Genomic DNA, 16,068 nt, shown 5'->3' with positions numbered 1-16,068 from the left:
TTCAACAAGGACAAGTGCAGAGTCCTGCAGTTAGGAGGGGAGAATCCCATGCACGGCTACAGGCTTGGGACCAACTGGCTAAGCAGCAGTTCTGCAGAAAAGGACCTGGGGATTACAGTGGACAAGAAGCTGGATAGGAGTCAACAGTGTGCCCTTCTTGCCAAAAAGGCTAACAGCATATTGGGCTGAATTAGTAGAAGCATTGCCAGCAGATGGAGGGAAGTGATTATTACCCTCTATTCGGCACTGGTAAGGCCACACCTGGAGTATTGCATCCAGTTTCGGGCCCCCCCACTACAGAAAGTATGTGGAAAAATTGGAGAGAGTCCAGCGGAGGGCAGCGAACATGATTAGGGGGCTGGGGCACATAACTTATGAGGAGAAGCTGAGGGAACTGGGCTTATTTAGTCTGCAGAAGAGTGGGGGGTGGGGGATTTGATAGCAGTCTTCAACTACCTGAAGGGTGGTTCCAAAGAGGATAGAGCTAAGCTGTTCTCAGCGGTGGCAGATGACAGAACAAGGAGCAATGGTCTCAAGTTTCAGTGGGGGAGGACTAGGTTGGATATTAGGAAAAACTACTTCACTAGGAAGGTGGTGAAGCACTAGGGAGGCGGTGGAATCTCCATTCTTACAGGGTTTTAAGGCCGGCTTGACAAAGCTCTGGCTGGGATGATTTAGTAGGAGTTGGTCCTGCTTTGAGCAGGGGGTTGGGCTAGATGACCTCATGAGGTCCCTTTCAACCCTGATATTCTATGATTCTATGATTTCATCAGAAAAAATGTGAATAATTGTGAATTGTTAAGAACACTTTACCAGATGCCTAAAAAGCTGCAATCAAGGAAGAAGACCATACTGGTTTGAAAAAAAAAAATGACCTGGTTTACAGGGGAAGTGCAGGCAGCAATACAAAAATAAAAAATAATATGTAATAAATGCAAGAAAAGGGAAGTTGATAGTAATGAATATAAATCAGAAGCTAAAATCTAATCTACTGGAACAGTTTATTGAGGTTTGCGGTGGATTCTCCATCACTAGCAATTTTTAAATCAAATTTGGTTTTTTTCTAAAAGATACACTCTAGGAATTTGTGACATTCTGTACCCCAACGCAACACCCTGCCACCCCTATATTTACTGTAGTAATATAATTATTATTATGTTTTGTGAAAAGTATGCCTTGTAAGGTATCATTCTAAATGTCCTGATCTGTTGAACATTAATATCATGTTGGATTGTATGTGCTGTCATTGTAGCTGAATATTATAGTTATGAATATTGACTATGTACCACTCCCCCCACAATTCAACACCTGGAAACACCTGAAGAACAAAGACTGAATTAGGGAGATTGTCCCAGACTGAAGGGATTTCTAGCCTGTGTATGGAAGATTGGTGGACTGTTTGCACCACCAGGGTGAGACACTGCGTGATTCAAATCCTGTGTAGTGTATAAAATTTAAATTGTGATTTTGTTTTATTTCTTAGGTAACCAACTTTGATCTGTACGCTATTACTTATAATAACTTAAAATCTACCTTTCTGCAGTTAATAAATCTGTTTTATATTTTTTACCTAAAACAGTGTGTTGTTTGAAGTGCAAAGGAAAATCTGCTCAGGAACAGGGGCTGGTGCATTGTCCTCTCCACACTGAGGGAGGGGTGGACTGGGTAATAACTTACACTAGTCAGGCTTCTGACCAGGGCAAGATGGTACAGTTCTGGGGTCCTAAGCTGGAGAGTTGGGAGGGAACTCTCTATTGTTGGTTTATGAGGGGCTGGTGAAAGCATTCATATAACTGCAGCTGGGTGTGTCCCTTCTTGTGTATGGCTGTGTAAGTGCAAGACCCGGAGAGGACTTCAGCTTGTCACAGCCTCACAATGTGAAAGGGTGAGGAACACTAGTATGCCAGAGGACCCAGCAGTACCCCAGTTGCAGGTTGCACCCTGGGGAAGTCTGTCACAGAATTATTTTTGGGACATTCTATGTACTGTGTTATACAGGAGGTGAGACTAGATGGTCACAATGGTCCTTTCTGGTCTTCAAATCTATGGATCTATGAGCTTCTCCAATTTAATTGGGGAAACCAGTAGTATAAGGAACAGGGTTGTTCAATTTAATGTAGAGACTTTTATTTTGACACAAGGTATATATTTTCATTTGTTTTGCTCTGTTTTTCCTTTTCACAGCTAATGGCATTTCAGAGAATGAGACACCTGATTAAATCACCAAGGCATTTTATGTAAAAGCTCAGGTAGTATCTAGGAGACAACGAAAAGCACAGATGTGGTACAAGCTCCTACTACCTTTATTACATTAATTCTAAAATTTAGAATATTTGCTATTTGAACAAATAGGCCTGATGAACAGTGAGGGTTTTTCTGGCTCCATTTTGCACTTTTACCTGTTTCCCCTTTACACACATGCTTCTACGCTCCCAGAACAAGGACCCAACATGAAAAGGGAACTAGGAATACTAACTCCCATTCAATAGGAAGTCACTTTCTATTGCAGAGGGGAATAAATGTCCTATATTATCTAGCTGAAACATTGTCCAGGTTAAAGTCGTCCTCAGCTGAAGAATATCTAGGAGTCCCAGATGAAGTTTTTTTTTAAAGTCGCATATAGAAAGTTTAACCTTTGTAATGCAATAGTGCTTTCACGTACATGTAACCCTCCTGCCAGGTGTCACTTGCAGTAAAGCCAGTTTCAGATGATGTCCAAAATAAATAAAATCCATAGATTCTAAGGCCAGAAAGAACCATTGTGATCATCTGGCCTTCAGTATAACACAGGCCATAGAACTGGCTTCAGCCCCCATCTCAGACCTTATCTATTCCCAGGTTTTAGGACCCGTAAATCCCCTGGTCATCTTCACTAGTGGTTCTTCCCTGCCAACAAACAATCTGGAATCCTTGGGAATAGGAAACCACAAATAGTGGGGTGTGTGTGTGTGTGTGTGTGTGTGTGTGTGTGTGTGTGTGTGTGTGTGTGTGTGTGTGTGTGTGTGTTTTAATTTGGGGGGGGTGACGAAGATAAGCATTTATTTACATAGTAAAATGATATTGTTAAAACCCAAGCAGTACAAGTGGTATGAGTGACTGCACAGTCCCAGTTATTAATTGTCCAGCTTGTTGGGGCCCAGAACTGTAAATATTTAATACCTCCTATTATTTTATATAGTGTTTTTTCACCAATAGGTCTCAAGCACTTAAGGAGGTCAGTATCACTATCTCCATTTTACAGATGGGGAAACTGGGGCATGGAGCAGGTGAAATGATTTCCTCAGGGTCAGCAGTGACAGAGCCAGGAATAGTATCCCAGCCTCCTGAGTCCCAGCCCACTGCTTTGTCTATGAGGCCACACTGTCTCTCAAAACAATCCCCAGTCCCCCAAAGCCTCATTCACAAAGCCAATTAGACTCAATAGCAGGCAAGAGGCTGCCAGGAGATAGCACTCCTCAGCCTCTTCCTGTGAAGTTCACACCACCAGATCCTACTCTGTTCTGCAACTTTCCCGGGCTGGTTCCACAAAATCAGCACTACCAGACCTGCTACTGCCAGATTCTAATCCAAAGAAGTCAGAGCCACTAACTCTGCTAGTGCCCCATACGGTTCCAGTGTCAGATCCACTGCTACTAGATCCAATTCGACAAAGTCAGCTCCATACAGGGTCCAGAATCTCTGGCCAGGGAAGCCAGAGCAAAGCAAAACTTCCAGACAGAGTCCAGCTCTCAGACACTCTGTGATCTGATTGATTTTGGGCTCATTACCCAATAAGAGTCTACTACCTGTCAGCTGAGCACATGACCCTCTTTCACAAATACATTTATATGCATCATTTAATATTTCCAGAAAAAGAGCACAAACTCCAAAAAAAACAATATAAACGCTGTACAGAATCACATTGGGGTGAAATATATGTAAAGTAAGCCTGCTAGAGTTAGCTTCCCCCCGCCCCTTTCATATACGAGGGAACAGAGACTTTGATTCCCCTTTAAATATATAACAGTGTTCAAAAAAGAACTAAATAAGTTCATGGAGGATAGGTCCAACAATGGTTATTAGCTAGGATGGACAGGGATGGTGTCCCTAGCCTCTGTTTGCCAGAAGCTGGGAATGGATGACACTTGATGATTACCTGTTCTGTTCATTCCCTCTGGGGCACCTGGCATTGGCCACTGTTGGAAGGCAGGATAGTAGGGAGAGTTGTTTCTCTGATACTTCTGTCATCGTTAAAAAGAGGCAATAAAGATCTCAAAGATCTCAGGTACTGTTGCGAAATGATACCTGAGTAATGAATTCAGCCATCAGCCTCAATGGCTGCAATTAACAAGAGAGAGGGAACCTCTCCTTTGGGCTGGCATTCAATGCCCCTTTCCATGGAAATGAGCAAGGTCACTGATTTAAACTATCTGGTTTTAAAACTCACTGGCAGTGGCACCATGTTTCTGCTGAGCCAACCTCAGCTTCCATGGAAACGGAGAGAGAAACTGCAGCTAACACTGGCTTCCGATGAAGTGAGCTGTAGCTCACGAAAGCTTATGCTCAAATAAATTGGTTAGTCTCTAAGGTGCCACAAGTCCTCCTGTTCTTTTTACTGGCTTAGGGGTTGGAACTGTGATCAGATTCAGCTCTGGCTGTCAGCTGAGAGCTGAACGTGCCATTTAGCAGATAATACCGCTAGATTTTAGGATCTAGCTGGAACTAGATGGCTGTAGTACTTTACTTTTTAAAAGTTTGTCTTTATGCTTCTCATTTAATTCATCTGAATTTCCTATAACAAATGCATATTTGAAACAAAGAAACACCACACAGTCATGTGCTTATACCTCAGCTCCCCCAAGCAGGGTGGGGGATGGGGCGTGGCTGAAATCAGGGTCTGACGGGGGAAAGGTGAGATTGGAGCTCCGTTAAGATGCAGTACCCGGCAAGGCTGCAGAACACAGGCACTGGGAGATAGGAGCATAACTTTCTATTCCAGTCTTTGCATCATTTCCTTCTTGTCTAAGAAAAAGTACAACAGGTTTTGTTTGTTTGGAGACTGGGCCCTGGCAGAGAAAATGGAGAGATGTTTATCTCCTATTTACTATTAACACAGGCTGAAAGCACTCTTTCCTTCTGACAGCTAGAACGCACTTGAGGCAGTTACTGTTAGACTGTTGTAACATCCAATGAGCTAAACGCTTTCCAAACACAGATGAAGGCCGAGTCCCTGCCCCATAAAGCATACAATCTATCCGGCATGGACCCACTGAGTCAATGGCAAAAAACTCACCAGCTTCAGAGATAAGAGCTGAGCCCTCTATCCTGCCTGTGTGAAATTGTATGTGAATTGTAAGAGCTGAGCCTGTATCCTGCTATTGGATGAAAGAGATGATCACTCGGTAAAAGCTTTAATTGAATCCACTGATTGTTGACAACCAGCTGAGATTGCAGAGGGCAACACAATTACCATGCTGTATGAATGCGCTACAGTGCAACACTCTGGAACTTGCAAAAAATGTCAGTCAGAGTTTAAGACGGGAAGGGAGCATGAGATCATCCAGTGGGCTTGATTCAGCCTTGTGCTATGGTTTATTTATGCTGGCTTTTCTGGTGAAAATGACCTGTCAAACCAGCAGATCCAGTTCCAGGGAATTCCCTGGAGGGTGCAGAGCTGGCATAATGACTTCGGCACTCCCTGTAGCAGACTATGGTGGGTGGGTTGTAGCTGAGGCATTCCTGGCTGCTGTAACAGCCCTTTGGAGTCTGGGCAGTTAGGTCAGCCCTGAGCGTGCTCTGATTTGCACTGGAGTCTAGACTGGCCCTGGGCCAGCCCAAGAATAGAGGAAGAACAAAAGTAGGAGAAAGCCGGCTTTTTTCTCTTCTCCTTGGATCCTGCACTAAACTCAGCTAAGGTGCCCTGATGAATGAGGTCCATTGAGCACAAGGTGGGTATAACATGCTGCCAAAATGACATGGGATCATTTGTCATGCTGTTTGTTCAGTTATAAGTGACCACACTAGGTGCAAGACTGTGTATTGAAATACTATCATAGAGAAGGGGAAGTGAATGCTAGAGATTGCACAGACAGTTCAGAAGCTATTTGTCCCTGCACATTAAGGTAAATTATTGTTTGGAAAAGACACTTTCACAGTTAGGGCAATTATTTTTGTCATTTAAAAGGCACTTTCAAGTAGGGTTCATTTTACAGAACTGTTGTCCATGTGCCAGAGCTGCACTGACCTGAGTGATACCACAAATAGCCTCTCTGTTCTCTGATTCAACCCACATAGAGAGTTCTCAAGTGGGATTTAACTTGGAAGCTTTAGAGCTACTGGATTCTGTAGCACTCATGTACCATACTTTGTGTAAACAAACATTCACACAAGCTGTGGTGTATGGACAGAAAGCCACATTTCACCATCAGAAGAGCTATTCCAGGCAACCAGACACCCGAGTACAATAGTTTAAGAGGACACAGCCTACCTTACGTCTACATTTTATTGATCTGCTGCCTTAAGTTGAAAAAAAGTCAGGCCAACAAAGGCTGCTGTGAAAGAAGTGTACAACTTGCCTTGCCTCATTTTTAATGAGTTTAATTTGAAAGTCTCAATGAGTCATAATTCATTCTGTCAGTAATCCCTATCTTAAAGAGATCAGGACCAGGCCTGCAATAAGGAGCTTGCTGCACAATATATGATTGACAGAGTAGACTGATTAAACTCTGGAGTTCAATTAAACTTTGAGAGATCAATTTTCTCATTTAAAGTTACAGTGCCATAGAAGTTCTGATTTAAGATAACTAAAGTAGGGAAGTCCAAGGAGCAGGTCATCACACTGTCCTTGTGCTAACAAGGTGTTTATTTTCTTTGTTAGCCAAAAAGAAACCAAACAAGAGCATGTGACACTTTTTCAAGGCATCCAGAACCATAGGTCATTGCTTTAACCCTGTGCCTCAGTGAGGGAGACTTGCTGGTGGTAAACTGACACGCTAAGTCAGTTAGCCACCCAAACAAGCTCCCCCAGATTCTGCCAGCCCTTGCTTTTCCTTGCAGGTTAACCCTGGGTGTACCTCAGTTCCTGACTCCCCAGAAGCCTCCCCTTGAAGTGTCTAGCCCAGGGGTGGGCAAAGTATGGCCCACGGGCTGCATCCGGCCTGCCAGCCATTTTAATCTGGTCCTTGAGCTCCCACTGGGGAGCGAGGTCTGGGGCTTGCCCAGCTCCTGCACTCCAGACAGGGAGCAGGGTCTGGGGCTGCTCCACACAGCTCCTGGAAGCAGCGGTATGTCCCCGCTCTGGCTCCTACACGTAGGGGCAGCCAGGGGACTCTGTGCCTCACGCTGCCCCTGCCCCAAGCACCACCCCCAGAGCTCCCATTGGCCGGGAACTGTGCCAAGAGGAGCTGAAGGGGCAGCACCTGTGGATGGGGCAGCACGCAGCAGAGCCGCCTGGCCACGCCTCCGCATAGGAATACCTTGCAAGCACCTCAGTGCACAAATAGTCATTTATTCTAAAGTCTACACAGAGTTGAGCAAACATCAATAATAGCTTGTTCACTGAAGGGAAGGGGTTATCAGCATGCTTTCAGAGCCCCCTTAGCAGCAGGCACATAGAGCAGTCAACTATGAAAGAGGTATCCCCTGTTGGAAGAAAGCTCTTAGCCCTTCGGAGGCAACAATTGGATTAAAAATAAGACCATACAAAGAAAAAAGAGTTAGTCTTCATGTATACAGGTGCCATTGAAAAGGAGGAATCTACCTTTTTTGCTTCACAAGAAATCCCTGAAATTTGTAAAGCCTTTGGGAAACTGCCACTTTAGCTCTGTCGGGGATAAACTTATTCCCTGCTCATTTTTCCTTGGCCTCACATCTAAGGGCAGTTGAAATCTTTCCACTCTGTCGTGCATGTTTGTTTTAATTTTGTGGTTACATGATAAAAAAAATACTTCTTCAAAACAACAAGGAAATAGAACAAACTATTCTTAGAATTACACAGTGCCAGGGATACATGCTGCTCGGAGAAAACATTTTTCTCGTTTATATTAATGAAAAATAAAAGGTTAGTGCAACATAATTAACACACTTAAAAAGGCAGCAAGATGATTTTGACAGCAGTGTAAAACACTCATTTGTCATGCTTAGGAGAACCAAACACCAAACTAATTTTATACATTGTACTCTCTGTTCTGAAGAGGGAATCTCCTAACACAATACTGTTTTTGGCTGTTGGCTTCTTCTATATGCAGATGACCTTCTCTCATGAACTGGGGCCAAACTCCTGGAACACAGGTTTCTTCTGGGCTGGTGACCAATGGAACAAACACCTAATGTGCCAGTGTCCAATAATATCAGGGCTCTATATATCCAAACACACTTTTTCCATGCAAGACACTCAAGCCCTGATCCCCCAATGAGTTTTGCATAGGCAGATCATTGCACCTATGCAGAGCACTGGTGACTTCAGTGGGAGCTCATTGTCAGACAAGTTTACCAGCATTAACATGCACGCTATTACTGTTTTTACACTTTATTCTCCACTGCTTTGTGCCCTGTGCAGTTATTTACACCTGTGCACAATGGGTGCAAAGTGAGTGTATAATACTACAATTCTGATTTGACAGCTTTTTACACACACTTTGAGCAGATGTGAGTTACTAAACAGGGTACAAAAATCAGTTCCAAAGAGTTACATGGTGACAATCTACAAGTATGAAGGGTTCGAGAAGAACAGTTTAAAGTGCCACATATGAACTATAATGGGATAAAGTGAATAAAGACAACGTTTAGGCTATCAGAGAAGGATCTATTAGACTGTAGAACAGTTTCCCTAAAGAAGCTGCGGCCTCGCCATCATTTGGGATATTTAGTACTGGACAAGACACTAGGAAATGTTCCAGTTCTGCCTTGGTCTGGATGGCCTAATTAGAACAACCGTTGATGTTTATGATTTTACTGTACTACCATGATTAGGGAATGCAGCATCTTTCTGGAAGAGTTCTCTCAGGAGATGTGTGGGGGCAAGTGCACGTACACTTGCCTATTTCAACAGCCAAGGGATGCAGCTACATAACAACAGGATAGCGTGAGCAGCTTCGATTAGCAAACGGGGTAGACCAGCCTGCTCTGTGCACAACAACTACAAGTATAGTATGCCTTGAATACAGTGAGGATGCCACGAATACATCTACTACCGAAGCCACCATAGGCTATGTCTACACTACCGCGGGATCAACGCTGCGGCGATTGATGCATCGGGCATCAATTTAGCAGGTCTAGTGAAGACCCGCTGCATCGATGTCAGAGCGCTCTCCAGTCAACCCTGGTACTGCACAGAAATGGGAGGAGTAAGGTAAGTCGACGGGAGAATGTCTCCAATCGATCCAGTGCAGTGTAGACACCGCAGTAAGTCGACCTAAGCTATGTCGACTCTAGCTACGTTATTCACGTAGCTGGAATTGGTTAACTTAGGTCGACTTACCACGCTAGTGTAGACATAGCCATAGAAAACTATAGCCCAGCTTTAGTATCCATGTTTACCTGAAATTTTTGTATCAAATAATGGAAGTTATTTTAGTAGCATGGAATTCCAAAGAGTTATGAAGCAAAACTGCATTCAACATGTTACATCAGCATCTTACCATTCACCAACAAACAGGCTAGCTGAACGGGCAATCCAGTCATTTAAAGAGGCTATTAAAAGAATACCTGGAGGTACTATATATACAAAAGTGTCATTACCTGTTTAATTGCCAGATAACCCTGCAGTCAACCACGGGCCTGTCCCCAGCAGAGATGTTAATGGGAAGGAAACTAAGGTCCAGGTTAGCTTTATGCATCCAGGCTTAATGGGAAAAATAGAGCAAACACAACAGAAGCAAAAGCAGCCACTTGACAAACATACTAAAGAATATAGTTTTACTGTTGGAGACGCTGTCTATACTAAAAACTTTGGTTCTGGTCCCAACTGGATGCCAGCTACCATTCAAGATATTACAGGATCTGTCTCTGGTGATTCTGGGGCGTGGCTGAGTTATGCACAGATATATGGACCAGCTGAGAAAAAGAACCATGGTTAACTTTAGAGATGTTAGTACAGCAGCACTGGGATTCAGAGAATGCAAACCAAACCAGTCCTTGGCATCTGGAACAAAAGCAGCATAGCCTGGGGTTGTCTGAAAAAAAAAGAAAGAAAAGGACCTTGCTCCTAGGGTGAAACAAACACAGCCCTCGTTGCCCATCCCCTATTTTCCTCCCAGGGCTAAGCATCCCTGTTTTCAGTTAAGTCTTACCTAAGTTTAAGGGATCTTCCTTATTGATGCTGTGCCTCATGAGTCAGCAATCCAAGTTTTCCACCAAGCACCAGAGAACAATTCAGGGACACAGTAACTTTCTTCCCATTTTGCATTTCTCTGGGAGGGAGAGAGAGAGAGAGAGAGACACACACACACACACAGAGTAAAGGGGGGGGAAACACCGTAGTCAATCCTGCTTCCTCCTTTTTATTTCATGTTTTCAAGTGATCTGTATCTGGAAGACATTGTTTCCAGTTTCCAGATACTCCGGGGCAGTTTCAATGGAGCAAACTGAGCTCTTCCTTTGCCTAACTGAATCCCTAGCCAAATAAAGCATGGAACTCGTACACCAAGTTATGCTTTCCTTTCCATCAAATTAAATTAAAATTGAGCTGGCCCCACACACTTTGGGAGGTATTTTTAATAATTTTTAAAATATTTTTAAATCATTTTAGACTAGCTCTTTGGAAGGTTGAAACTGAAAGCCTATTTTCTAATAAAACTAAAAGTGTGTGTGTGTTGGTTTGTTGTGGTAGAGATGCTCATGCATAGTGGGCTTCTATCATGGATGTTACCTTTTGAAAGCTCATGGTCCCCCTGGTATGAACCAATTAGCAGTTAAATAGCCAGACTATCAAATGTAGTGCAGGGTCTGAAAGGTGTAAATGTCAGATGTGTCCCCTCATTCTGCTGTGTTGGAAACCCAGACTTAGGGATATGGGCTTCAGACTTTAGGCAGAATAACAACTGTTATTCATTATTCAATGCTTCAAAGATTTTGATGAGCTCTGAGCAACATGTGAGCCTGGCATGAAATCTAGTTACTCACATATTCAAGTTAAAAGTTTAGTTTGTAAGGATAACCCTCTCCAGTTCTTTCCCAAGACATTTATATTTTGTAAAAACTGCTCTTATAGAAAAGATAAGTTTGTAATAAGCTAGGGTGCAATTATGTAATTTTTACTTAGCCAGGTGGTCCATTGATACCAATGAGGTTATGTGTATGAATAAGAACCAGATACATGAATAAATTTTGCAGGATTGGGTTCTTGATTTCCAAATTACACTGGGAGCTGGTCACAGACAAAGGCCCAGATCCTCAAAAAGTATTTAGGTGCCTAATTGCCAACAGTTAGGTGCCTAAATAACCTTTGAGGAGTTGGGACCCTCTCAAGTGTCAGCTGAGAAATGACATCGGACTTATTCACAGCCATTAGATGCAAAAAAGGTTATGTTGTTTGGTTGGCACACAGAAGAGCATTTCTTCAGCACAATGGAAGCTTATTTGCATCCAGTTCCTTCACATTGCCAAATACAAGCTTACCTTGTTCTGGAAGATAATGGTGGCAACTGGCCAGCGATTTCCCAGATAGCCCCTGTTGTTGGAAAAATAGAAAAAACCCAATCACTTATGGCCATTATTCTGGAACTCCAGCAGCTCCCAGGAAGGAAAGTCTTCACTGTGAGCCTTGCTGGAAGGGAACAGACATGATGCAGAGTTCCCTAGGGCCAGTTTTTTACTCCTTAGTTATTGATGGGATATTAGGTAATCATCTTCTATTGGGTGGTTCTCTGTGGGTGAAGTCTTGCCCCTACTGAAGTCAATTGCAGTTTTGTCATCTACTTCACTGGGGCCAGAATTTCCCCATAAGGTTCCACTCGTGATTTCAACAGACTTTGTTTTTAAAAAGGTGTTTGAAGAATCTGTTTCAGGAAAAAAACATCCATCAACAATTCCATGGACTTTGTAAACAAATATAACCCCTATCCTCCAAAATGTAACAGAACCATGAAGATGTGCCCACACCCTAAACTTAGTAACAAGGGGCTGAATGCTCAAAAGGAGTAAAGTGCCTAAATTCCTATTTTAGGTGCCTAAGTCCCAGTTTTAGCTCCACTGCAATGCACAACACTCCTGCCTAACTAGGGTGACCATGTTACTCAGGGTTCTTTCAACCCAAAGCTCATGGTAACTTTTACTCTGTGCGAGGTGGTGTCAGGAAATAAATCAGGAGAGACACGGCCGTCCGACCGATAGATGGCTGGCACAAACAGGACAACACAAAAGTGCTTCCACTTAAAGCTAAACTTTTCTTAGTCTCAAGCACTTACACACACATCCGCAAAAGGTTAGTAAAACACCCCCAACCCTGGATAATTACCAAAGCTGAGTGTGGCTCTCAAGTGGCACAGCGGCAGGCTTCCGGTGGCCAAATCTTCCGTCTGCCAGTGAGGACTGCAAGATGTATCCAGAAGGAGAGTCCAAAAAGAGTCCAACTACCTCAAACTTTTCCCCCTTATTTATACATTAGACATGTCCCTTAAAGAAAACTTGTTACAAGCAGTTTCAGGGGTCCAGCAAAAGGTTCCTTCTGATTATTGATTAACCTGGTGTGGGTTTTTCCCAGAGTTTGCAGCCTTGAGGCCCCCAATAGACATTTCTGGGGCACATGCTGCTCTTCTAAAATGCATGTATTAGCCACTTCAACACAATTCTTATCAGGAAGGATGTGGCATCAAGCTGCCCTCTCTGTGGCACCCAAAGACCCCCCTCCCCTCCTGCCTTAGTTAATCTAAGCCTGCTGACTTGGCCGCTTTTAGCAATAAGCCATAGTGGCTTCAGGCACTTTACTGGTTTGCCAAAGTCTCCCTGTACAACCAGATGTCCTGTTTTTAAAGGGACAGTCCCATTTTTTGGGACTTTTTCTTATATAGGTGCCTATTACCCCCCATCCCATCCTGTTTTTTCACAGTTGCTATCTGGTCGCCCTATGCCTAATCCCTGTAGGCCCCGTAAGCTCACTAAGCAACTAAGTATTCAGGGTAAAAATACCCTCAATATCTATGTTTCTGCCTCTGGGCATGCACATTGCTGCTCCCCTCTAGGTGGCCAGATGCCTATCTCCCTCCTAAGCCAGAGAGCAATTCACAAAGCACAGGAATATAGGCACTAGGACACCTAGGTCACATGCAGGGCCCAATCCAGTAGCTTTTTGCCTTCCCGCCCCAGCTGGGAGTGGAGGGAAAGCTGCCTGGGGCTTCTTGCCTTCCCACTCCCTGCCAGTGAGCAGAGAGCTGGGACTCTGGAGGTCAGCAGAGCTCCCAGTGGGGAGTGAGGACCCCAGGTAGCAGCCCGACTTGAGCAGAGAGGACCCCAGCAGCAGCCTGGTTCGGGAGCCAGCTTTCTTGTCAATTTCAATGACTAGCTATGTCACCCCTGCCCTGTAACCTGGAGTGCCCTTTACAATGCCTTACTGCTGTAGCCTCCAGCCTGAATTGCTCACAAACAGCCTCCAACATGTAAGTCACTCCCAGCTATGCCTGTGGGTGCTGCACCCAGCCAGCCACGCTGGCTTTTACCAGCTTTCAAGGTTACCACGTGTTGACCCCAAAACACTCCCAGATCCAGATTTTCCTCCAAAAATATACGTCCTTGGTGGCAGCCCTCTCCTGGACAGTACAAATATATTAATTCCATTATTCCTTTAAGGGAATAATATGCACACAACTTGTTGCCCCAGATGGAGTCATCCGGACACTTCAACCTGAACACACTGGGTTAGGTAAAACAATAAGACAAGTTTATTAACTACAAAGAGATAGATTTTAAGTGAGTACAAGTAATGAGGTCTGAAAGTCACCAATGGTTTTAAGAAAAATAAAGTTAAAATGCTTACTGGTGCCTAACTTTTGCTCTGTTAGATTCAAACCAAAGTTTTCTCATCACATGCTTTCAGCATTCTTGCTGACCAAACTCTTTAGGTCAGGACCCCTTCCCCAGCAGGGAGAGAGAGGGCAGGTGTCTTGTGGAGTCTTCTCCTCATAGTCCCTCGCCCCTTTGAGAAGCATTTCCAGCAAGGCGATAGTCAGTCTGTGGGGAAAGAAACTTCATGCTGTTCCTTTGTTCAGATGTAGTTTTTTGTCCCTGCTCCCTTTCCCACCAAAGAATGGCCACTTAGCAGGTAATGATCTGTCAGCCTTCTTTAGACCTGGCTGAGGCATCAGCTTACCCGTTGTCTCTCAGGAACTGGTTTGGGCGCTTCCCAGACTTATCTGGGGAGCATACTTTTAGTCATGGTTTCAATTTATGTTTATTCCTTCACATATAATCCTGCTACATGCATTTTACCAGGATATTATTGGTCAGCAAATTATGAGGTTTTTAAACGATAGCTCACAAGGCAGACCTCGTACAAACATTATTACAATAGAATATAGAGTGTGAACATAGAGGTATATTCTGTCATAGTTAGATACATATGTAAGTGCTTTGCTGAAGAGGGGCCTAAGAGGGACTTAAATTGGTGCATATACTTTGTGCCAGCCTCCTCTAAAGGGGTGAATTTCAAGCTATATTGGTTATTCTGAAGTCAGTGGGACTACTCATTGATTATGGTGCTACTCAGATTGAGTAAGAGTATCCAAATCTGACCCTGGGCAATCTGGAAGAAGTGTTCTTTTGCAAATGACCAGGGGTTGGGGGGGGGCACAGGGGGGTAGTTGGATAAGCAATGTTTTATTGTCGGCACAGAAGAACTTTCTTCGATTAGTAAATGTACTGATAGGAAATTCCTCCTTCTAATGATGCAGCAGGGAGTTGTAAGTGGCCTTAACACACAAAATGAACATATCTGTCCATAAACTGCCTGTGAATTTCAGTAAGAAAACACCCAAAACGCTAAATGGTCCTGATGTTTTACATAAACTGGGTGGTATGTGGAAAAATAAATGGTTGGCAGAAGCTCATTACTGCTAGTTGGAACTATCATTCAAAACAGTAGAGAGAGATGCTAGGGAAATAGAACCCTCAAGAGGGATTTAATTCCGCAAATTTATCAATTCGGCATTTCAATGGATTTTAATTATTCAAACATAGGCTTTGTGTTCCAAGGCTGAACAACTTCCTCTAGAAAAGCATAATTTAAAAAATTCTTTGAAGGCCAGTATTTGAAATGTCTCCTCAGAAAGGGGTATTCAGTTATGATCACTGAGGTTACAACTGCTAATGAAAATACCCTGTATTAAATACGTGAGATTATTTCAAAGGAGCATGTCTAAGAGCATGGAAAAGAGATCAACATAGAGATCAAGAGGGAAGAGAATGTATTTTGTTCCCATCCACCAGCGGAGACACATCGTTGTAATTAATTATTATTATACTGCTATTTAATAAAGTGTGCTGTCACCCACTCAATGCTGCAGTCATCCCCGAGCTTCCCACCACAACATTTATTTGACTGCAGAAGCTGAAAGATGCAATGGGACCCATTTGATTTTATGCCAAAAAATTCATTGGTATTTTCAGAAACCACATTTGTTATTTTACCTCTGAATAAATAGTGTTACCACTAAAACAGCCAGCAGCCGCCGCTCTCCAGCTGCCCAGCTCTGAAGGCAGCACCACCGCCAGCAGCGGCGCAGAAGTAAGGGTAGCAGTACCGCAACCCCCCCTACAATAACCTTGGGACTCCCCCACAACTCCTGTTTGGGTCAGGATCCTATAGAACACACCCCATTCCAGAGCTCTGGGAGCCTTGACATACAATAATACAGCAGTTACAAAACATATGTCACCCAAAGCAGCCGCTCTTCTCCTTGCTCCCAGACATCATTCATTCGTCAGTCATGTGACCAATACAGCTTTTAACATCCCACCACCACACTCTTCTATCAGACAAAAATCCCATCCTCAACTGCCTCAGCCAGTGCCCAGTCACACAGATGCACTTCGGAAGGTCATCATATTTGGGCCATTTTAGCCCTTGGTAGGGGGGAGGCCATTCTAAAGGAATAAGGC

General features: G+C 43.7%; 1 long non-coding RNA gene across 1 annotated transcript in view; it reads right to left on the bottom strand.

Annotated features, from left to right (window-relative positions):
* LOC141981420 (uncharacterized) overlaps positions 1-11,643 on the bottom strand; it is an 81,250-nt gene extending 69,607 nt beyond the window's left edge. Inside the window, exons 1-2 of the long non-coding RNA XR_012637770.1 lie at positions 11,596-11,643; positions 10,269-10,388 (exon numbers count right to left, since the gene is read on the bottom strand). This is a non-coding gene — a long non-coding RNA (uncharacterized LOC141981420). The remainder of the gene's footprint in view (positions 1-10,268; positions 10,389-11,595) is intronic.
* Positions 11,644-16,068: the final 4,425 nt, after the last annotated feature.

This window comes from Natator depressus, chromosome 2, assembly GCF_965152275.1.
Source record: "Natator depressus isolate rNatDep1 chromosome 2, rNatDep2.hap1, whole genome shotgun sequence".
Lineage (NCBI taxonomy): Eukaryota > Metazoa > Chordata > Testudines > Cheloniidae > Natator > Natator depressus.
The sequence above is the reverse complement of the archived record's forward strand: the minus strand, read 5'-3'. Positions and strand labels throughout refer to the sequence as shown.